This window comes from Antechinus flavipes, chromosome 3 (assembly GCF_016432865.1).
Source record: "Antechinus flavipes isolate AdamAnt ecotype Samford, QLD, Australia chromosome 3, AdamAnt_v2, whole genome shotgun sequence".
In the NCBI taxonomy this organism is placed as follows: domain Eukaryota; kingdom Metazoa; phylum Chordata; class Mammalia; order Dasyuromorphia; family Dasyuridae; genus Antechinus; species Antechinus flavipes.
Genome location: NC_067400.1, coordinates 502,081,676 through 502,106,751, shown reverse-complemented (window position 1 = coordinate 502,106,751; position 25,076 = coordinate 502,081,676).

The following is a 25,076-nucleotide window of genomic DNA, read 5'->3' as shown; positions in this document are numbered from 1 at the left end:
GATTTTCAAGTCTAAATGATAAAACCTCAGGATTCTCCTTCACCTGCTGTGAATGAAGCAGATTATGGAGAGTTGGCAGAGAAAGTTAAATCTGATCCATCTACTCAGGCTGTCCTTATTAATCACAGGCTCCTCATCTGGCACTGAAATGAAGGTCCCCTTGGTGTGCTCTGCTGTTCTTTAAAATACATCAGCATGGCAGTGTTCACTTTTCTACCTTCCACTTATGCCTTGGAGGAAAGAGTGGTTTGTAGAGAAGGAAAGGTTTATAGGTGCATCTCATTTAAGAAAACTTCCCACACATCTAATGCCCTTAAAGCCTTCCTTAGTTTTCAAACATCCTCATCTAGGCAAAGGAAAATCACCTCTACTTCCTTCCTTTGGAATCTCTTCAGGAGGTTCTGGAACTGCCAATAATATTTGCTTTCTTGCCTGATGCTGATTATAGAGGGATGCAGTTTTGCATTTTTATTTCAAATATGAGGCAGCAGAGAATAAGGACCTTTATCTCTAATACTGATAATAATGGTTACCAGAGCACAGAAGAGTTGATGGTCCTGCAGGGCAGTCAGTCAGTCAGTCAGTCAGCAAATCAGCCAGTCAGTCAACAGAATGAACAAATGGAACTGACAGTTTTGGGAAAAAAAAATTTTATTGACACAAAGTAATATTCTATGTTTGAGTAGCAATAAAGAAAGCTTTTTAATTCAACTAATTACCTTAGGAGAGGATAGGTTTTTGACATTTTTGGCGGTCTAGTCATTTCCCTCTTTTTTCAAGGTTGAATTGAAAGAATACAAACACGTCTATGCAAGAAAAACAAAAAAATTAAAATTTGGAGTTCTGACAATACAAATTCTCCAAACCATCCATCTACATTTTTATTGAAATCTCGGAGCTGTTGTTCTTATATATTCCTCTGCTAATTAAATCTTACCTCTCACCAATCATCACTAATATCCCCCCTTTGTTTATCCCTTTCATCGGCAATAACTACTATATATCCTTAGGGAAGTAGTGTTCTTCCTATAAGATCTTTTCTATCCAGTTCTGTCTTCCTCCTTCATGGGTCTAATCCTATACAATATCTACTATATTGTCAGCAAATTACAGATATCCTTTTTGGCAACTAGATGCCCAGTAGATAAGAGGGATGAGCTTGACATCAGGAAAGCTAGAATTCAATTATCACCTCAGAAACATACTAGCTGTATGATCTTGGGCAAATTATTTAACTTTAGCCCACTTCAGGTTCTTCAACTGTAAAATGAGGATAATGATAGCATTTATTTCACAAGGTCATTGCAAGGATCAAATGAGATCCTTGGAAAGCACTTAGCATAGTACGTGGCATATAGTAGGTGCTTAATAAATGCTTGTTACCTTTCCTCTCATTTTTCTTTATCTTTTCCTAAAATGATTCTTGGAAGCTGGATGGCACTGGATAGACTGTTTAGCCTGGAGTCAAGAAGACCTGAGTTCAAATCTGGCCTCAGACACTTATTAGTTGTATATGTTTGCAGGCAAGTCACTTAATCATATTTGTCTCACTTTCCTCATTTGTAAAATAAGCTGGAGAAGGGAATGGAAAGCTGCTTGAGTATCTTTGCCAAGAAACTCCTAAAAGGGAACACAAAAGCCTGGACATGATTGAAAAACTAAAAACAACAATGACATTCATCTTCCATTTCCTAACTTCAAATAAGACTGACTTCTTCTCTTAGAATCCTCTCTGATAGAAAATATTCCTTTTCTAATACCACATGAATCATAGACAGAGGAGTTTAATATCTTTATTCCCACTTCTAGATCATATTTCTGCTACTAAACTCTTTGCAGTTGAAGTACACACTATCTCTACTGACAATTCTCACTTTTGTATGCTGCTTACTTATCTCTAGGTTATTATTCTATATTTTAGTAGCTTTAACAGCAAGGCCTCAGTCCTTCTCCCTAGCCGGTCCTTGGCCATTATCATTGGTGCCTTTAACAGCCATGCTAATTGCCTTTCCAACATACTGGTCTCACAGTTTTTCAGCTTCCTCAAGTCCAATCACCTTCTATCCCATGTAACTACACACTAGCACAACCATACCTGGAATCACATCAATACTTAGAATTATTTAACTTCTAACATCTGAGTCTCTAAAATTCCTTTCTAATCACTTTGCTCTACTTTTTGAGCTTATTCCTCACACTTGTTGAGAAGACTATTCTATCTTTTTCTCTTCTCCTGGACAAGCAAACCTTTCTGGGATCCCTTTACCTCTCTGTTCATTCTAAACCCTTTAGACAGTCCTTGCTTTTTTTTTTAATAATAGCTTTTTATTGTTCCAAATACATGCAAGGATAGTTTTTAACATTCACCTTTGTAAAACCTTGTATTACAAATTTTTCTCCCTTATTCCTCCCCTTCCCCTAGACAGCAAGCAATCCAATACAGACTACATATGTGCAATTCTTTTAAACCTTTTCATATTTGTCATGCTGTTCAAGAAAAATAAGATCAAAAGGGAGAAAAACATGAGAAAAAAAAATCTAGCAAACAACAACAAAAAGGTGAAAATACAATGCTTTGATCCACATTCAGTTTCCATAGTTCTTTCTTTGGATGCAGATAGCTCTCAACTTCACAAGTCTATTGGAATTGCCTCGAATTACCTCATTGTTGAAAACCGCCAAGTCCACCACAGTTGATCATTATTTAATCTTGTTATTGCTGCATATAATGTTCTCTTAGTTCTATTCACTTTACTAAGCATCGGTTCACGTAAGTTTTGCCAGGCTTTTCTGAAATCAGCCTGCTTATCATTTCTTACAGAACAATAATATTCCATTACATTCATACACCATAGCTTATTTAGCTATTCCCCAATTGATGGGTATCCACTCATTTTCCAATTCCTTGCCAGTACAAAAAAGGGCTGCTACAAACATTTTTGCACATGTGGGTCCCTTTCCCTACTTTAAGATCTCTTCAGGATAAAAGCCCAGTAGAAACACTGCTGGATCAAAGGGTATGTAAAGTTTGATAGCCCTTTGGGCAAAGTTTCAAATTGATCTCCAGAATGGTTGGATCAGTTCACAACTCCATCAATAATTAGTTAGATATCCCATTCAAAGATACTCTTGCACATAACTTATTTTTAGCTCATAGATGTACTCATCACACAGTCTAATTTAGTAGGGGCAACTAGGTTGTGCAGTAGATAGAGTACTGGACTTGAAGACAAGAAGCCCTGAGTTCAGCTCTGGCTTTAGACATTTAGTAGTTGTGTGACATTAGGCAAGTCACTTAACCTGTCTTTGCCCCAGTTTCCTCATTTGTAAAACAGAGATAATAATAACATTTACTTCTCAGAATTTTTATGAAGCTCAAATGAAATATTTATAAAATAATAATAAAATCAAATGATAAAATTATAATAATAATCAAATGAAATGAAGTACTTCTCACAGAGCTTGGCAAATAGTAAGAATTATATAAATGTTAGCTATTATTACTCTTAATGTAAATTATAATTATTAATGTATATCTCTTACCTTCCTTATTATATTAGACACTACTTGGATTTAGGGATTTAAAAAAATATCTTTACATATTGCTCAGCACAGAATATGAATTCAAATGCAAGAAGAAATCACTACAGATAGTGAGGTACTTTTTTCATAGATGATATATAGATTTCAGAAAACTCTAGAATGTTGTCAAGTCATCTAAATGAGACCCATAATGAATAGTTAATAGTCAATAAACACTTTTAAAACATATATTATGTGCCAGGTACTGTGCTAAGCACTGGGGATACAAATATGAAAAAAGTTTCTGTTCTCAAGGAACTTACAATCTGATGGCAGAAGGCTATAAAAAAGGAAGCCAAAAGGATGGGACAAAAGGAACTGGGGAATGCTGAAGAAGTCAAAAACATCCCAAAGTAGTAGCCAAGTGAGAAAAAAAATCAAAACAATTTATTCTAACTATCCTCATATAAACAAACACAGAAGAAGGGTACTTTTTTCTAGAGAACAGTTAGAACTGCTTCCTGTACTTTGGACAGACACTGTAGGTGGACAGTAGACTGGACCCAGAATTAAATAGCTAGAAAACAGCTTTCATGACCTTTAGAAAATTTTGCAGCATTTTAAATGGCCTCAAGCTGCTTCCTGAAACAAGGACCCATATTTTTTATTAACATTAACATTCTCTTGGTGATTATGTATAACTGTGAGTCATATAATGGTGCAGTCTCTAAAGATTTAAAGTTATAGGTCACTCAAAGAATAATAGAGAGTTATATGGTGGATATGAGTAGTTTGTAACTTACATTGGTAAAAAAGTAGAAATAAAGAAGTAGAGAGATGTGTGACTGGAAAAGGCAGTGAGTACATCATTTTGTCAGAGAGAGAGTAATTGATTTCTGGGAAGCTGGTTACCCACAAATTGTCAAGAGATCTAGTATAAGTCTCCTACTATGTTAAATGCCTCCGACTCTCCTTTCTCGATAATTAATGGGGAAATGTGAAGAAAAATGTCAAAAAATGAAAAGTCAGGAATACATACTTTTGAGAGGTTTAGCTACATAGATGCAATCGCACATGCATTCAATAAATTCTTCAGAACCAGTATAATCATATGCATATTGTAGTCTATAAGTTCTTTCTGAATTGAATGGAATTATATACACAAATTTTATAATAAAAACTTATAAAATTAAAATAAGAAAATCAACATGAAAAGACTTTTAGAAGTTAAAAAATATGCAAAGGTAAAGAAATATTCTTTAGCAATTACTTAAATGTTACAACCTACTAATTATATAAATTGGCATAATTAATTGCATTTTTCAATGTTGAATGCAAATTTCAGTGTTGAATGGAAGTTATGGTGTCAACCTGAAACTTTTTACTTAAGTTTGTCCCAAGAGGAGCTGGCCATAGATGTGACAAAAAATTGAGGTTCATTTTTCAAGCAGTATTGAGAACAGGGAGTAAGTTTTTTTCATTGATAACTTTTGTGTTTCATATTATCTAAAATCCTCCCTAAAATTGAATGCCTTCTACATCTCTAAGGAAAGTAAGAGTCATCAAACCCTATGAAAAGCTCAACCAGAAAGTTGGGAGGAGTGGTCCTAGCGGTGATATGTTCTCTGGAAAATCAGTTGCTAAATTCCATGGCTTTTTCTCAGCCTTTGACATTGTTGAAACTCCTCCATTATTGAAACTCTCCTCTATTCTTGTGTTATTTTATTTTACCCTTATGATATTTATTCTCTGATTCCCCTTCTGGTTCCTTTCCCTTCTCTCTCCCTTCAACATGAGTGTTCTTCAAAATTCTATTATCTCCCTATTTTCTTCTCCTATGTCCCTTGGAGATCTTTTTTAGGTGTGCAGCTTCTTATGTGGATTCACAAGTCTATTTCTCTAGCTCTGTCTACTGTTCCAAGCTCCTGTTAATCTTGCCTACCTATTATGCCATGTTGGAACCAAAAATGTAACATAAAAAGCAGACACTACATTTCCTTAAAACCAGTGGCTTTTTCTGACACTTGATTTCTATAATTGGTATATTTTCTTTCTTTGGAGATCCAGGAAGACTGGGTTTCCCTATCTCACTGGGCTAGAAATCTAGGGCTCACTTATTGCCCCACCCCTTTTTGATCTACCCAGGTAGGATTTCCTTTTTCAAAATGGTCTAAAGGCTCATTCCTCTTTAGGCAACTTACTGTTTGAATGTCAAATGTATGCTCACCCAAAAGATTATTTTATGGAGAACTCATACAGGAAAGTGTTCACAAGGCAGTCAGAAAAAATTTACAAGGACACTCTTAGGTTTCTCTCTGAAGAATTTTAGAATTGATTGTATGACATGGGAGACACCATGGCATGCTCTCACTAGGAAGGGACTGTGCTTGTGAGCAAAGTGGAATTGAATTAGCTCAGAAGAAACATGAAATGTACAAAATTAGAGAATCTACCCTGAATGTTCCTAGGGACTATTTGTATCTGACCTGTGGCAGAGCATTCTGAGCTCATATTGGTCTGATCACCACAGTCAGACACATTAACTCAACTATAACATAGTGATATCATTTTGTTGTTCTTCAAGAATGAAGGACAACAACCAACCAATCAAATTATTAATGCTGAATGGACACTCAATTAACTTAGCTCCCTAAAATTCACAATTTTTAAATTCAAGATATATGCCAGTCTTTCTGGTACCAGGGATTACATCCTGGTTGTATATCATACATCTGGCTTGCTATATTATAAGTATTTTTAAAAAAAATTATGTATTTAAGACTTTAGTGTAATATTTTACTTTTCTGTTTTATTTTCCCCTAGGCCCAGACAGTCATCAAATCTTGGCAATTCTTCATTTTTAATTTATTTTATTTTCATTCCTTTATTTCTATCTGCATTTATTACCATTCTAGGTCAAGCTAGCTTAAAATTAACACACTGTCTTTGGGCTACCATAATAATTGCTTTCTTTTTGCCTCCACATTCTCTTTGAGTCATAGTATCCAGCTTATTGTTGCTTGATTAATTTTCTTTAAATACCACTCTGACCACATTTCATCTTCACTGAAAAACTTGCAATAGTTCCCTATTATTTATCCAAATCCAAATGTCTTATTCAGCATTTATGATCATTTTTTGACCCAAATATTTTTGGTCCCAGTAGATCTTTCCAGTCTTACCTTCTCATTCCCTACACAAATCTAATGAATGTTCTAACAAATCTCAGTTACTTATTTTTAGCTGTTTTCTTCTTCATAGTTGTCCTTTTTTCCTGGAATATTGTTCTCCATATTAAAACTTCATAGGCCCTTTGAGGTCCATCTTGCCATACCCTCCATGATCACCATTACCAGATTTGATTCTTGCATATCTTTTTACTCAAAGCAATTAGCACAGTACTTATCACATAGACATTTAATACTTTTATTTCCTCCTTTCCTTCCTCTTTTGCCACTCACAAGGTATATCACATATTGCCTTTTACTATATTATGGTCATTTCTTCAATAGATTCATATAAGCAATTAGACTATCAGCTACTGGAGGACAAAAGAAATAGCTTGTATTTCTTGGTATCCTCTGGAAAACTTTACTTATTTCAACAAATATTTCGGAATGAACAAATCAGCCTAACAAAGTAAAATTAAATCATGAAAAATATAAAAATGATAAAATTACAAACTCTGGGAACATAGACAATATCCAGCCCAGTTTTCATTCAATACAGAAATCCTCTTCCTAAAGTTTGACATTTACATTAAAAATCAATTGCACAAAAGCAGTATCAGGGCATCCTGGCTTGGCAGTAATTCATGTGGAAAAAAAGATCTGGAGTTTGATTAACCATAAATTTAATATGACTCAACAGAGTGATGCAATTGCTAAAAATGCTAATGTAATTTTATGCTGTATAAACAGAAATACAATGGAAAAAATGTGCTGATGTACAGAGGGGGAAAAATCCTAACTTCAATTCAAAGTTTGAACAAACAATATGTGCCCAGATAAATGCCCAGAATAGAATCACATTCTCTGAATTAAAAGAACTCACAATTGAAGTCCATGCTATACCTGAGTTGAAATCCCAGTTATCATGGTCCCCCATAAATTGTCACTAAGCTTAAATTGTGGAATTTATGCTCCTTAAAGGCAGGTACTGTTTCTCTTTGGTATTTATGTTGCTAGTGCTTAGCACAGTATCTGGCACATGCTAGGTGCTTAATAAATTCTTGTTGAGTAATAGAATAATTGATGGAAAAACTCTAGTGTTGGGAACAATTTTCAAGACCTCTCTAAAGATCTTTGGAATTGATTTTTTAGACATAGGATATACTAGCAAGGACCATTCTTCATGGCATGCTTGTATCAAAGAAGGCATTGTGCTTCATGAATAAAGCCGAATTATAGTAGCACAAAAAATTTGTGTGAGATGCACAAATTTATAGACATCTCCACTTCAGATGTTCATGTGAATTATTTGTGCCCCACCTGTGGTAGAACCTTTGGAGCCTATATTGTTTTGATTAGTCCTAACTGGACACACTTTACCTTGACTCCAACATAGTGATGTAATTTGGTCTTTTCTAAGAACAGAGCAATGACCATTCTTGGGGAGCCCACTACCAACTGAAAAAGAATTGAGAAAACTTGGCTACTCATGAGATATGTGGTGAAGATGAGAGGAGGACACTAGGTGATGCCAAGGCTATGAATTTGAGTGATTAAAATGATGAAGTTGTCTTCTAAAGATATAGGGTAGGGATGAACTTATCCATAAAATGGAAGCAGATAAGCACAATGGTTTAACAATCAGAATTCTACAATATGTTGCTTATAAAAAGTACATTTGAAGCAGAGAGATGTACAAAGGGAAAAGATAAAGAGGTGGAACAGAATTGATTGTGCTGTAGCTGAAACAAAGAAGGCTGGATAGTAATCATGATCCTAGACAAAACAAAAGCAAAAATAGATCTAATTAAAGGAGATAAGAAAGGAAACTGAATCTTTTTGAAAGATAACATAGATGGTGAAATAAATATTAAATATATGCACTAAATGGTATAGCATCTAAATTTCTGAAAGAGAAGTTGAAAGATACTGAAGGAAATAGATAATAAAACTATGAGTTAACTTTTCCCTGCTCAGAACTAGATAAACCTAACCCAAAATAAAAAATAAAGAAGTTAAGAAAATGAATAAAATTCTAGAAATTTTAGATATGATAAATCTCTGGAAAAAACTGAAAGGAAAAGGAATAGAAAGGAATATTTTTTTCTTAGCAGTATATGACACCTCTACAAAAATTGACTATGCATTAGGACATAAAAAATTTAGATAAAAAATGCAATAAAATTACATTCAATAATGGACAATGGAAAAAAAGAAGAAAAATTAATAGGAAAATAAATAATTTAATCCTAAAATATAAGTGTGTCAGAGCAAATAAAAAACAAACAATAATTTCATTAAAGAAAATTTCAGTGAGACATCTTAGCAAAATTTCTGGGATGCAGTCAAATAAATTTATACCTCTGCTTCCATCAATAAAATAGAGAAAAAGTAGATCCATGAATTTTGTAAGCAATTAAAAAAAAAAAACTAGAAAAAGAACAAATTAAAATTCCAATTAAATGCTAAAATAGAAGTCCTGAAAATCAAAGGGGAGATTAATAAAGCTGAAAATAAGAAAACTAACTAATAAATAGACTAGAATCTGGTTTTATGAAAAAAGAAACCAAAATAGATAAACCATTGATTATTTTTGATTTAAAAAAAAAGGAAAGAAGAAAAGCAAATTACTAGTATAAAAAAATGAAAGGGGTGAGTTCACCATCAATAAAGAGGAAATTAAAACAATTGTTTGGATCTATTTTGCCCAACTATATGCCAATAAAATTGACAATCTGAATAAAATGGATGGAAAATCTATAAAAAATTATTCAGATTAACAGAAGAAGAAACAAAATACTTAAATAAACCAATTTTAGAAAAAATAAATTGAAAAAGCCATCAGTGAACTTCCTAAGATAAAACTCTCAAGGCCAGACAAATTCACAAGGGAATTCTACCAAACATTTAAAGAGCAATGAATCCATATATATATATATATATATATATATATATATATATATATATATGTTATATATATATAAAACTATTTTGAAAAATAAGTGAAAGAATCCTACCTAATTTCTTTTATGACATGAATATGGTGATAATACCTAAAACAGGAAGAGTTAAAACACAGAAAGAAAATGATGGGACAATTTATTAATGAATATTGATGCAAAAATTTAAAATAAAATACTAGCAAAAGAGATTACAGCATTATGTCACAAGAATCATATCCTGGCACATGCTAGGTGCTTAATGAATTCTTGTTGAGTAATAGAATAATTGATGGAAAAACTCTAGTTTTTCTAGTGCAATTTATACTAGAAACAGAGAAGTGGTTCAATATTAGAAAAACTATCAGCCTATCAATAACAAAACCAATAGAAACCATGAGATTATCTCAATACATGTAGAATAAACTATTGATAAAATACGACATCCATTCCTATTAAAATATTAAAGACCATATGTAATGATCAAGTATTTAAAATCAGCCGGAGTCAGGAACTCAGGTTAAAGGAAAAATCTTCAGTCTTTATTGAAGTGAAGAGGTGAAAAAAGATTGCGATAGCAATATGGGCAGCTGCGACAGGAAGCCAGCTAACAGAGAGAGAGCGAGAGATCTGAGCTCTCCTCCCCTTCCTTTTTCACTCCCCTGCCTCCACCCACCGGAATCGTCATTTCCTGTACAACACATCAGGACTTGCACAAAGAGTGGGCGGGGGCCATTCTTTCTCCAAGCTTATATATTAATAGAGTATGGTCCAATTGCTATTTAGCCTCATGTGCTTGGGACCTCAGTGCATCAACTCAAGCCTCAGCCCATTACAACCATAGGAATAAATGAGGTTTATCTTAAAATCATAAGTAATATTTATCTAAAAATATCAGCAAGCATTATCTGTAATGAGAGAAGCTACAAGCTTCTCAAAATAATAATAAGGGTGAATCAAGGATGGTTGTTATGGCATCTATTATTTAATAATTTACTACAAATGTTAGTTATAGCAATAAGAGAAGAAAAAGAAATGAAAGAAATTAGAAAATGAGGAAATAAAACTATCATTATGCATATGATATATGCATCTGCATATGTTATAATACAATATTAGAAAATCCTTAGAAAATCATTTAAAAAATTATTTGAAAATTTATTTGAAATTATTAACAACTTTAGCAAAATTTCATGATGCAAAATAAACCCACATATTAAATCCTCAGCACTTTTACATATTACCAACAAAATCTACCAATAAGAGATAGAAAGAGAAATTCCATTTAAAATCATTGTAATAATATAAAATCTTTGGGAGTCTACCTGCCAAGATAAATCCTGAAAATATATGAACAGAACTATAAAACACTTTTCACATAAAAAAATTAGATCTAAACAAAGGAAAATATTGATTTCTCAGGGGTAAATCAAGTTAATATAATAAAAATATCAATTCTCCCCAAATTAATCTACTTATTCAGAGTTATGCTAATCAAAGTATCAAAAATTATTTTATAGAGCTAGAAAAAAATGACAAAATTCATCTGGAAAAACAAAAGCTCAAGGATGACAAGAGAATCAATGAAAAAAAGATACAAAAGAAAGCAGTTCAACACCACCAGATCTCAAACTGTATTTTGAATTGATAATTATCAAAACAATATGATACTGGCTAATAAACAGAGTAATAAATCAGGGAAATAGATTAGATACAAATTACATTATGTTAAATGATCATAATAGTCTAGTATATGATAAATCCAAAGATTCAAGGATTTAGAACAAAAAGTCATTTTTGGCATAAACGACTGGTAAACCTTAAAAACAGTATGACAGAAACTAAGTATAGACCAACATCTCACAAATAAGTTAAAGTCAAAATGAATACATGATTTACATGTATAAGGTGATAACATAAGCAAATTAAGAGAGCATGAAATAGTTTATCTGACAGATTTATGGATAAGGGAAAATTTTAGGACAAAAAAAGATATAGAGCATTATAAAATGCAAAATAGAAAATTTTGATTTCATAAAATTATTTTTCTTTTGCAGAAACAAAATATCAGTTTGACTAATATGAAAGAAAAGGAAAATGATCAATGTAAGTGAAGAGGTAGGAAAGCTGAGACACCAATGCACTGTTGGTTGAGTTGTAAATTGATCCAACCATTCTGGAGAGCAAATTGGAACTATGCCCCAAAAGCTATAAAACAATGCATATCCTTTGATTCAGCAATGCTACCACTGGGTCCATATCCCAAAGACATCAAAAAAAAGGGGAGGGGACTATTTGTACAAAAATATTTATAGCCACTCTTTTTAAGGTTGTTAGAAATTGGAAATCAAAGGGAGACCTATCAATAGGAGAAAGGCTAAATAAGCTGTGATTTATTATTGTAATCAGATATTATTGTACAAAAAAAATGACAAGTAGAATGATCTCAAAAACCTGGGAAAACTTACATGAACTGATGCAAAGTGAAGTGAACAGAACCAGGAAAATGTTATACATAGTAACAGCAATATTCTTCATTGAAGAATTGTGAATGACAGCTATTCTCAGAAATACAATCATTCAAGATAATCCTGAAAGATTAATGATGAAACATATTATTTGCCTTTAGAGAGAGAACTGATATTTTTTGAATACAGAGTGAAACAGGCTATTTTTACTTTTTTCATTTTTTTCTTTTATTCAAATCTTCTTGTACAAAGATCACTAATATAAAAATGTTTTTTTACATGATTACACAAGGAAAAAATCTTATTGAATAAAGTGGAATGGAATGTAGAAAGAAAAAAAATAGAATAGACAAGAGGGTGAACATTTTTAGAAGACAAGAACATAAGTTCAATTTTGAATATATTTGAGTCTGAGATGCCAATATGGCATACAACTAAAGTTGTTCTTCTAGCAATTGATGACAAAGAATTGACATTCAGGAAAATAATTATAGCTGCACATAAAAGTGTGATAATAATGTATAGAGAAACGATAATAGAACCTATGAGAAAAAAGATCAATATGGGGAAGAGTATAGAAAGCAAAGAGAAGGTCTACGAGGTCAAAGAATTTCCAGACAGTAAGGAAAAGCAGAAGGGAACTTCTTAATGGAGGAAGGTAGGTAGTACATTGAGTAGAGTGCTGGGCTTGAGGACAGAAAAACCAGTTTTCAAATACTGTTTGAGATACATTAATTAGGTATGTGACCTTGTATTTACTCTGCTTCATTTTCCTAATATATAAATGGAAATAATGAGAGTAGTTGCCTCACTGGTTTGTTATGAGGATCAAATGACACACACACACATATATATATATATATATAATGTATATAAAGTACTTTACAAACTTTAAAGCATTATGTAAATTTAATTGCTATTAGTTATTATTATAATGAAAGCTAAGGGAAGAGGAATTTAAGAAAAAAGTTAGATACTACAGAGAGTTCTAGATAGAGGAGTAGAATAAACAGGACACTGAATATAGTAGTTAAGAGATCATTGATAAGTATTGAAAGAGCTGTTCAACAGAAAGTTGGGGTCAGAAGGCAAATTGCTCATGATTAAGAATAAAGTGAGTAATCAGAAAGGTAAGACAGAGAGCACAAATTATTTTTCTAGAAATTGTGCCACGAAAGTTCAAAAATATAAACAGTGAAGAAGATATAGGATTGAATGAATAATTTCTTAAGGATGGGGATGACCTAAACATATTATAGTGGAAAAGAGCTAAGTGATGGGCAGAAATTGAAGAGAGCAAGGGAATGATGTATGCCATAGGCTGCTATAAGTAGGAAAAAGAATTTTTGAATATAGGCAGAAGTAGAGGAATTGACCTTGTTAAGGAAAATATTTCCTCCTTTCTTAGTTGTTGGAGCAAAGGAGAGATGTTTTTAAGAGAGGAGTGGGAGATGTGAGGTGCTCACAGCAATCCCAATGGATAACAGAGATCATAAAGAGGTAGTAAACATATCTTTCTTGTTTCTCCTACCAAGATGAATGATTTTTAAATTATTTATTGTTAGGAGATTGAAATCCAAAGTAAATGAGGAAATCAAAAAGACAACTAGGTATTGAAAGAGATTTGTAGATGAGATCACTGAATTTATGTTGGTAATATTAGTTCAAGGCCAAAAAGAAAAATATTGAAAAAACTGATGAAAACATATATATGTGTATATAGTTTTCAGAACAATTACAAAATCATGGCAATTATCCAGGTGAAAGTTGAGAGGTCAAGAGGGATATTAGAAATGGTAGTAAAGGAGTGAAGTTGAATGCAATCTGTTGAGAAATTTGAAAGGCAATCATGGGACAATGTACACTTAGCCTGTTTGGTTCTAGAAGGCATAACTAGGAACAATGGATAAAAGTTCCTGAAGGATAAATTTTGCTTGATAGAAAACTTCCTAAGGAAGATATATATATATATATATATATATATATATAACTTGTAAATTCAAGAAGACTTGTGAGGTCCCTTTCAACTCTGAGATTCTTCAAATTGTGACCCAGAAATAACACTAACAAGTGAAAGTTGTAAGGCTGAAAATTCTAACCAACTTTCTAATGATTAAAGTGTACAATAATGGAAAAACTATTTTCTGAACAATTTGAGGACAGGAATTATTTTATTTTTGGCTTTATATCCCTAACATCTAGAACAATGCTTTGATTAGAACCTTTTTTATAGTGCATTTAGTCTTAAAGAAGTGCTTAGAGCACTGAAAGCTTAAGTGACTTGCCCAATAAATATATCAGAAGGGGCACTGGTTCTTCCTCTAAAACTGAAATCCTATTTTAAAAAAGCTAAAATTCTTTTCAAATAGCATTTGCCATATTTTGAGTAAGTCCCTGTGAACAATTGGTTTGACTCGATATAAACAAATTGGGTCATTTGTACTTCACTGATGGGTTGGCTCAATTAAAATGGATGACATATCTTGGGTATGATCAACAACCTACTTCCTAAATGGGAACTTTGTGTGTACTTCTTGTCTTCCCCATGAAATAAATTGATAGGTAGTATAAGTAGATGTAAAATTAATTAGATTTAGAATTTGCATTTCAATAGACATAATCTTGAAGAGGGAGGGTACAAGTTTATTACTGCTCAGGCCTAGATTTAAATAAGACATAAGGGAAGAAGAGGCTCAAAACATAAAAGTAACACAAAATTAACACAGTGGCTACTGTAACAAACAAGCAACAGGCAACATATATCATCACTCTGAGGAAGCACCAATATCTGCATTCCTTGACTGGGAGGACTCTTGATCACAACTATTCAGAGTCTCAAGTGGGAGCCATTGCTAGGCAAGATATACAAAACTTCTTAGCCCGAATCCTCAAAATCCCTTTCCATTAAAGAGTTTTTGTATCTGACAACAAAGAAGGTACTAGGCTAAATATTCTCATTTGATATGTGACTCTTGAAATGAACCAGGATGTTCCATCACAGAGGCCCCCAAGGAAAATATTTGTTCATTCCTTTAGGAGGATTATGTTTATTCAAAGAATTGGACAGCTTTCTGGGATTAACACGAGCCTGCAATAATGGATACTCATTGATTAATGCAAAGAAAGGATGGCCTTCCAACTTCTTTGTGCTTTTCTGTTATTCTAACATGTAACTACAAGCATTTTCTCATGTTTTCATCAAAAAAGTTACACAAAAGACATGGCCAAGACTTACTTAAGATTCCTTACTCATTATAACTCCTTACAGTAGGCAGATCGATAGATAGATCTTCTTGTCATATTTATAGATAGATGTAAAGATGGATAGATAGATCTATAGATAGGAAGGTAGAGATAGATAAGGTATTAATAAAACATTGCAAAGTACCAGGCACTACACAGGGAAATAAAAGCAAGCAAGCAAGATAATCTTTGAGCTGAAAGAGCTTAAATTCTATGAGAAGAAGATTACATGAAGGGGAGCCAGAAGCAGAATTGCATGGAGATGACCAAAAAATGACATGCCTGGTTCTGGGCAAGATAAGGTAAGAGCTGACTTGTCAGCACTTAGAAACACAGTGCCAGAATTCAAGGTTCTAGTGGGAGGTAAATGAGAAAGTGGACTGGAAGTCAGGCTACAGTGTGTGAGGAAAACTGGGAATAATATAAACTGTTACTGAGTAGAGATTATTTCATACTTTGTATTTGTACTCCCAGCACCTCAAACAGTAGGTCTGGCAGTAGGTGCTTAATAAATTTTTCTCGATTCATTTATAATATTTTTCACATGTAGTTCCTGTAATATTGTCTCCTCTTGTGTGAAAAGAAGAAACAAGAAAAGAAATTCAACAATGAGCTAGAACTGAAAAGGGAATTAGGCACAATGTAACTATCTCAACTGAAGTTTTTTTTTTTTTCTTATAATAGCTATTGCTACCTAAAGGGTCTTATTTTGGCTTTAGCATCTCATCAACAAAAACAACAATCACTAAAATTTATATAGCACTTTTACTATGTGCCAGACAGTTATATCTCATTTGATCCTCACAACAGTGCTATGAGGTAGATGCTATTATTATTCTTTTTGATTTCTTTCTTTCTTTCTTTCTTTCTTTCTTTCTTTCTTTCTTTCTTTCTTTCTTTCTTTCTTTCTTTCTTTCTTTCTTTCTTCCTGTAGCTAGGGAAATTGTGGCAGAATAAAAAAATATTTGGCCAAAGTCACACAAATAATAAATGTTTAAAGCTGGATTTGAATTCAGTTCTTCCCCATTCTAGGCCCAGTTCTCTTATCCGACCCTACTGACACAAGGACTTCAGCTTTTACCTCCTTTCCAAACAAGGTTTTATACTTCAAAGAATTTTTATATAGGTTGCTCTTTAGTTCACTGTCCTTCACCAAGAGTTTTTTTTTTTTTTCCTTTGGTGTTTTCTGTTTTTGATGATGTTTTATCACCTTATCATCTGATGTTTGATACCCTTCTTCCCTGTGTGGCTAGGAAGTGGCTACTACTCTTTTTGTTTCCTCTGAGGAGATCTAGTGGCATGATTTATAATTTGCATAGGAATGGAGATTGGGGAACTGTTGGAATCCTTACTAACTGCTAACTAATTAGAGTTGATCTAATCTTACAAGAAGATTTTGGCCAGAACCTGAAACAAGGTACTAAGTAGAACTAATTAATACAAGGCTTGTGTTCACACCTTTACTCATTGGAGTTCACAAGTATGCCAGCTTCACAAAGTAAACTTTCTAACTTCAAGGGAGTTCACACCTCCCTTAAAGCTCTTTGGGCCAGAGAGCACTATGGGAGAAAACCCATAATCCCATTCTCTCAGAAGATTCACATATAAGGCGAGACAGCCATTCCAGAACACATTTTTTCCTCTTGGCTGGCTGGTGGCAGACGAAGAGTTTTCAAAGGATAAAGCTACGAGTGGAGAGTTCAGTGGACAACCAGATTCATCTTCATCTCACACCACTGTAGTTGGTGGCTGGACTCCCCAGAAGGAGACAAGAGAGCCATTCCATCTCTGTGTTGGTTGGAGGCTGAAGAAAGCAGAGGCAGAGGCTGAAGGACAGAACCTTTGGATTTGGAGATACTCGGAGGGCCCTAAGCTAAACCGGCTGTGTTCTGAGAAGAACAAAAATTCCAACATTTGAACTCATAACAGGGAACAACTTGTATAGGAACAAGAACTTTGTGTAAGATACAGATCTGCAACTCCCTAAACTAAGTTTACTGTGGAAATCTTTCCACTCACTATATTGAGCAGTAAGTGTCAAGAAGTCCAAACAGATTAGGAAAATATAAGATAGTTTGTAAATAATACTTTTTAGATGTAGGAAGTTGGCCTTTAAAACTTCCTTAAAGTCACAGAATCATAGATTAGCACTGGAAGAGATTTTAGAGACTTTCTCATTCAATTCCCTCATCCTAGAGAAAAGGAAACTGAGGCTTAATGAAAGTACAGTGACATGCACAAAGCCATATATGTAGTAAATATCAAAGTCAATAATTGAATCCAAGTACCTTCAGAACTAGTACACTATGAGTCCTAGAATTCCATCATTGAATGCTTAGGATCATAGATTTGGAACTAGAACCACATCTGTTATTTTGTTTAATGATTAGCAAGGATAAATCAATATAAGAAGAATGCCCACAATAATAATTTGGAAGTAATACAGTAAACTCTTTTTTAATTGAAGAGATGAACTGATTGTTTCTAGTGGACTGCTTCAAGAACTAATTTCTTAAAAGAGATTATACCTGTCTTTTTCAAAATTAAAAAAAAAAATTCAATATCAAATACAACCACAAGGTAGATGTGTTTAGTGGTAGCAAGATGTCCCTGTGTATGTGTACTTAGTAGTAATAGATCTTCAGAATAAATATTAATGGTATTGGTTATTCAGGCAAACAAGTGTGTCTGGCAAAAAGCCATATGTTCCAAATAGCCATATTACAAATTACAATGGGTAAAGGTCAAAAGATGTACCTGATGAATTTTAGCTTGTTGGATGCTTGGGACCTACAATTACATTAATTGAGAGAATATTCTTTGCTGAAAAAAATGAAATGCATACATTCTCAAGGGAGGAACTCATAGAATATATATATATATATAATATATATATATATATTATTTTTTTTCCCTTTCCTTTTCTTATTCTTTCCCTTTTTTCCCCTTTAATTTTCTCTTTTTAAAATTTGAAATGGCATTTTGGATGAAAATAAATGGAATGGGGATGAAGAATAACCCCAAATTAAAGAGGGAGGATTGACTCTTAGAGTATAATTGCCATCTCTCTGATGTTGGAGCCCTGGAAATTTGTGGTTCAAATGCTTTTAACTTTGGATGTGAAAAATTGAATGTTGGCAAACCAAATATTGGTTACTATGGGAGAAAGTTTAAGATTTAAATAGGTAAAACCCAAGATAGTTAATTAGAATAAGTGCTGCTGGGAAAGGTTCTCCTTTGAAGTATTGCCAGGAGGTATGATTAAGGATTTAGAAAAATTAATTTTACATTCAGAGAAAGGTGAAAGATGCCCAGTGATTTCTTCAGTGCTTGTTAAAGACTTTTTGGCATTTGAGCTATAAAACAAAATATCAACCATAGCTAAGTTATGTTCCCCTTCTTGTTTTCCAGGAGAAATGAACAGATTCACCAGCTATTATTCCTTTCACTTTCCATTGCTAAATTAATGACTTAAGACTGAAATAGGATGGGATTCATACATATGTAGAATAAATGGGTAAGATAAAGTAAGGTCAGGTCCAACTGTGCTAATTATGGAGATAGCAGTGTTGAAGTTGGGAAGGGGACCCCAAAACTTTGGGGTCACAGACAAATGTCATGAGGTATCTCAAAAGAATTTGCAGACTTGAACTCATTTCCCAGTCAAGAGGCAAAGTTTATTGTAATTGTAATGCCATTACAAAGCAGACTGAATTCCAAAAGAAATTAGCAGAGAAACAGAAGCAGGAGACATACTTATCCATCTTTTTATCATTAACATGCTAATTTTATGGTTCATAGATAGGATGGAGGAATGGACTCAGGAATTTGGTTCTCACTAACAAGATTATCAGTCAGCAGTGAATTGGGGAGTGGTCTCTGAAATTTGGTTATCACTGACCAACAGATTATCTATCTGATAGTCAGCAATGAGTTGAGGAATAGTCTATTCACTATTGTCTCAGTAGTTTGATCCATGGGACTATCCTGAGGCCAGATGCTATCAGCTTGAATTTGATGATTGTCAGAACCACCCAGGAATAGCCATTTCTAGGTTGGGTATGTGGAGGGCAAAGCCAGAGGATTTTGGAATCAGATTGCCAGAACAGAAGCCCACTAAAATCACGGCTACATTTTCCTAGAAGCTATACTCCTTCAACTGTAGTGTGCTTTCTAGAGCCCCCAAATTGGGGTACCAAAATGTACTATGTTTTCTAGAGCTCCCATGCTGGGTTGCCAAAATATACCATCTGGACTAGTTCTCTGGAGGACCTCAGGACCACCTTGAGTCATTGGTCTTAGTGGAGGAATGAAGAAGATCCACGAGGATGGTCAAAGATGGAGTCTGTTTATTTCAAGTCCTCTCAGCCCTTAAATACCTTAGTACAATTACATCACTACAGCACACTGAACATGTGCTAACTATAGAACCATCACATCACCACAGCACACTGCACAAATGCTAATTATGGTAGCATTATATCATCCTGCTATTAATAAGTAAATGCCTCTCTTTACTGTAATTATCTCTTGATTCAAGTAGAACACAGGTGGTCATGCCCTCCTTGACTTCTCAGAAGGGAGAGAGCACCAAAGGGAGGTGAGGAGCCAAACCAGACATTGTCAGCAGGTTCCCTCTGGACTGAAGGTCTTATACTTTACACATAGTTCCCCCACTATTTGTAGCTCTCAACATTCAGCAGCAGAGAAGTTGATGCTATTCTCATCTATGACTTTTAATTTGAGTACAATAGCTTTCTCAACCTGTGCCCTCAATGGTTTTCTTCTTGGCTTTGAAGAGCTTCCATAATCTGGTTTCTTACTACCTTTCCAAGCTCATTTCTCTGGTACCTGTTCTCCTTTATGAATTTAATAGTGTAGCCAAATTAGATTATTATCAGTTCTGATCAATTGATTCACCAAATCTTAACTACTGCTCTAATTTTACATAAACTGTTCTATAGGGTTTAGATTTCACTTCCTCCTCATTTCTTCAGGTTGGAATCCCCTGAAGGTTCAGCTAAACAGCTACTTTCTCCAGGAAATCTTTTCTAATTTCTTAAGCTGTTCTCTTTCCCTTCTCTATTTTACCTCTATTGTGCTTCCCTGTGTGAGAACTATACTTATCTATGTAAATAAATGGTAGATCCCAGAAGGAAACTTAATCTGCTTAAATTGGGGATTGTTTTCAGCTTTCTAACCCTATCACTTGGCAGGGGGATTTGCACATAGCAGTCATTTAATAAATGCTTGTTTAACTGAATTGAAGTGAATGTCTACTTTAGCTAAAACCACACAGAAATAATAACAAGAAAATCCCAGCCCTTTTGTGTACAGATGCCATTGTGCTTGTGTAAGGATTTATGGGATGAATAGGCAAGTGAACCTACAAACACCATCAAAAATAACAGAAAAATAACAGAGTAGGTTTTTGGTAGGTAATATATGTCTTCTCTAACCAAACTACTCTGGGCTTAATTAAGGTCCAGCTATCAAATGGCCCAGTAAAGAGATTATGGAAAGCCAGATTATTCTATGGGAGAAGCTGGTCACAGTCCAAAGAGGAAATGCTAGAGGGGGCAGAAGGAAGTTGTTGGTGATTATATCTCTCTGCATATGGGACATAGCTACCAGATAGCTAACATTTATACAGCACTTTAAGACTTACAAAGCACTTTACAAATATTATCTTATTTGCTTTTCATAATAACCTTGGCAGGTAAATGCTATTATTAATTCTCATTTTACAGATCAGGAAACTGAGATAACAGCGGTTAAATGATGTGATTAGGGTCACACCTCTAGACTGGAATTGTCTGAAATTGGATTTTAACTTGGTTCTTTACTTACACCTAGCTGTCATAAGGAAAACTTGTAAAACCTATGGCCCAGAGGCTGGAGCTTCAAGCATTCAATTCCCAAGTCCAAGTGACCTCTGGAAAATTTCTGCTAATCACACAAAAGATATTACGGAGTTCTTTCAGAAATGTCTACATATGCAGCAAACACTACTCACATACATTACTCACTTTAGCTAAATCTCCTAATTTGTAGAAATCACACACTTGCCCATAACCAGTCATTTTTCTTGGGGAAGGGAGATGGCTAATTACTATGATCTGCACAGGGATTATGTAGAAGTTGACAAAGAGAAAATAGTCAAGTTAAGGTAAATAATTCCCTCCATGATGCTTTCTATTTCTTACTCTGAAGATTGTGTGTGTGTGTGTGTGTGTGTGTGTGTGTGTGTGTGTAGCTTCCATCCTCGGACACTATGAATTGAACTATCTTGAGCACCTCTCTCAAAAATAATAATCTCTATGATTTATTTTTCTCCAATTAATGTTTCTTTACCCAGGAAACAGAAGAAATTGCTAATTTCTCTCTCTCTAAAGGATTCAAGTTCCTTGCAAGAATTTGGACTAGTGCAATATATAATAATATAATATAATATAATATAAGTATAAAGAATATATAATATAAAATATTTTATAATATAAATATAAAATAAAGAATATGTTATTTAATCTAACATATGAGCAAACCTGATAACCCCCCTGAGTCTTAATTTGTTCACCTGCAAAATGAGGTAATAATTTTGTATTTGTTCAGTTATTTTTCAGATACATTTAATTTGTGTGATCCCATTAATATTGTCTTGGTAGAGATACTGGAGTGGTTTGACACCTTTTTTCCTTTTTTTAGCTCACTTTACAGTTGAGGAAACTGAGGCAAACTGTCTAAAGTGACTTGCCCAGCATCATTCAGCTACTATGTCTGAGGCTAGTTTTGAATTCAGGTCTTCATGATTTCTGTTCTTTATTCTATCCATTGTGCTACTTAGATGTCCTAGGGTAATAATACCTAGCATTTAAATTATGCCTCATTATCTGCATGTTTACTAGTTTGCAATTATTGTCTCAACTGATTCTCTCAACAACCCTGTGACAGAGGTGATATTGTTATTCTTATTTTGCAAATGAGGAAGCTGAAGCAAATAGAGACTAAAGGACCAGCCCAATGTCACACAGCTAGGCAGATTTGAACTTCTTCCTGATTCCAAGGTGAGTCCTCTATCCAGTGTGATTCCTCTAATATCCACTTTGCTGTGGCTGATAATTGTAATGTTCTGGTTGATTTTCTGGAGGTCTTGGAGCAGCCTTCATTTCAGCAGATTAATCACTACAAGAATAGCCAGGTGTTAAAGTCCAAATTCTTTATTGTCTCATTGCCTGGGGCCCGGGCTAGCTTGGTCTCAGTAAGGGAAATGCAGGAGGACTGGCCAGCCACTATGGTGGTGTGAGATGGGATGAATCTCTCTTCTTGGTTCTGAGAGCTCCAGCCTCCAGCCACCATAAAGGTGGGAAATGGAATGAATGTGTCTCTGAGCCCGCCCTGGCTGAGTTTGTCCCAGTTTATATGCTCTATTATAATTACATCATTACAGTATACTGAGTATAAACCAATAATTATATCACTAGGGAACCATTATTTGTTGTAAGATTAAATCAGTCATACTGAACTAGAGAACTATTAATCACCATGCTGAACTACATAACCATTGTCTTATCAATTCCACTGAGTTAGCACCTTATAAGAATCCTTGTTTCAAGTACAGAGTTCTGGCCCATAACAGATAAGAGCTGCGGTATTTCTTTGACCAATGGTTGTACAATTTAAATGAGATAATATGTGGAGACAACTTTGTGAAACTTAAAATTGTATTATGAGGCAGCTAGATGATCTAGTGAATAGGGCTCCTTAGTGAATGTTCCTTTGCTATCTCAATCCTTCTTTCCTTGGAAGGTATAGATGATTTGATCAGTAAGCTGCTTTTCCTGATTTTATTACAAGTTGGAGCTTACCTGCCACACAGGTAATATATAGGTCACCAAACATAGAGGTTAATTATATATTATTGTAATTATGATATTACTTTTACAACAGGCAAGTATGTCTCTTCTATAAATTTGAAGCATTTAGTTGCATGAATATGGTATCCTCATCTCCTTTTCCATCTTCTATTATTCAAGGTTTCTTTTTCTCACTAAAGCTCTATTTCTTTTTCCACATTTTTGTTCCTCCCTAACCCTTGGAGAGACTTGATTCTCTTTAGTGTTTGCATGGTTTCCAAAGTTTCTCTCTAGGTCTGTGCACAGCCCAACACTTCTCTGTGTCTCTTTCTGTTCTCTCTCTCAGAAAAACATCACCAGAGTTTTGGTATCTTTTCCTTAAGGAGAGGATCACAGGATCATAGCTTTTGAACTAAAAAGGATTTTGAAATTGAAATTCATCCTCCCAATCCATTTTGCAGACTAGGAAACTGGAACACATCATGGTTGAATAATTTGCCCAAGGACACACAGCTAGAATGTATTTGAGGCAGTATTTGAAGGAAATGTCTTTAATGCCATTGTGCCTCTTTGATAGTCTAATCTGTCTATGATTTAGTATGTCTTTTTTGTCTCCCTCTTGTTGAGTCACAGATTATAGAATAATATTCTTTGAAAGGTCAAGCCCTGAGACTGACCAGTTGAACTGTGACTTATAGGAGGCCTTAAAAACATAGACACTATATATATCTAGCTCATAAACAGACATACATGATAAAGACATAAATTGACTTATATTTCTATAGCACATATAGGTTCAAGGTATAAATTATTTCATTCAATTCTCATAACACCCCTATAAAGTAGGAAATGCAAATATCTACCTCAGAATTGCAGTGTGAAGTCATTTTAGAGTCCAGGAATTCAGTGGTATCAAACTCAAATAGAAATGGATCCCTGCAGGCCCCCGATTGAGCTAGAAAACACACAAATTAACATTATTTATGTTGCACTGTATTATTTATTTATTTTGTTCAACATTTCTCAATTATATTTTAATCTGGTTTTGTCCCACTAGGGAGTTTCTCAACTAGGGCTTTGACATCTATGATTTAGTCCACCCTGCACTTTTAACAGTAATTTCCTTTTCAATATTCCAATAAATAGTCATCTAAACTTCACTTGACAGTAAGAAGGAAACTATTATCTCCTGAGACAATCCATTTCATTTTTAGATAGCTCTAATTGTGAATCTTTTCCTTAGATTGAACCTAAATCAACTTCTTCTGCAACTTGCATTCATTGGTACAGCATCCACCCATTCTCTGAAGCCAAAATGAATGTGTGGAAATCCTTTTCCACATGACAGATTTACAAATTCTTGAAAGAGAATTATCTTGCTGATTATTTCCACTTTATAGTTGAATAAACTGAGATTCAGAGGATTTATCATGGAGCCAGAAAGCAAGTAAATTGGTATCTAAACTTAAATCTTCTGACATGAACTCCACTGTATCACACTGCTAACACCTTAGGGATCATAACTGTAATGGTCTCTTACCATATTGTATGTGTTTTCAACAGTATTCTCTTCATTGTGAATTGAGTTCACTGAGTTTAAATCTGTTCTCAAATACATGCTAGTTGTGTGACCCTGGGCAAGTCACTTAACCCTATTTATTTTAGTTTTCTCACCTGTAAAGTGATCTGGAGAAGGCAAGGGCAAAGCATTCCAGTATCTTTTCCATGAAAACTCCAAAATTGGATCACAAAGGGGCTGATATAATTGAAACTACTCAACCACAACAATGAAAAAGACTTAAGAAACTGCCCTATGCAGTAAACTTACACATATAACTTTTATTCTAACTGCAAAAGTGAATATAGCTTTTACCAAATTAA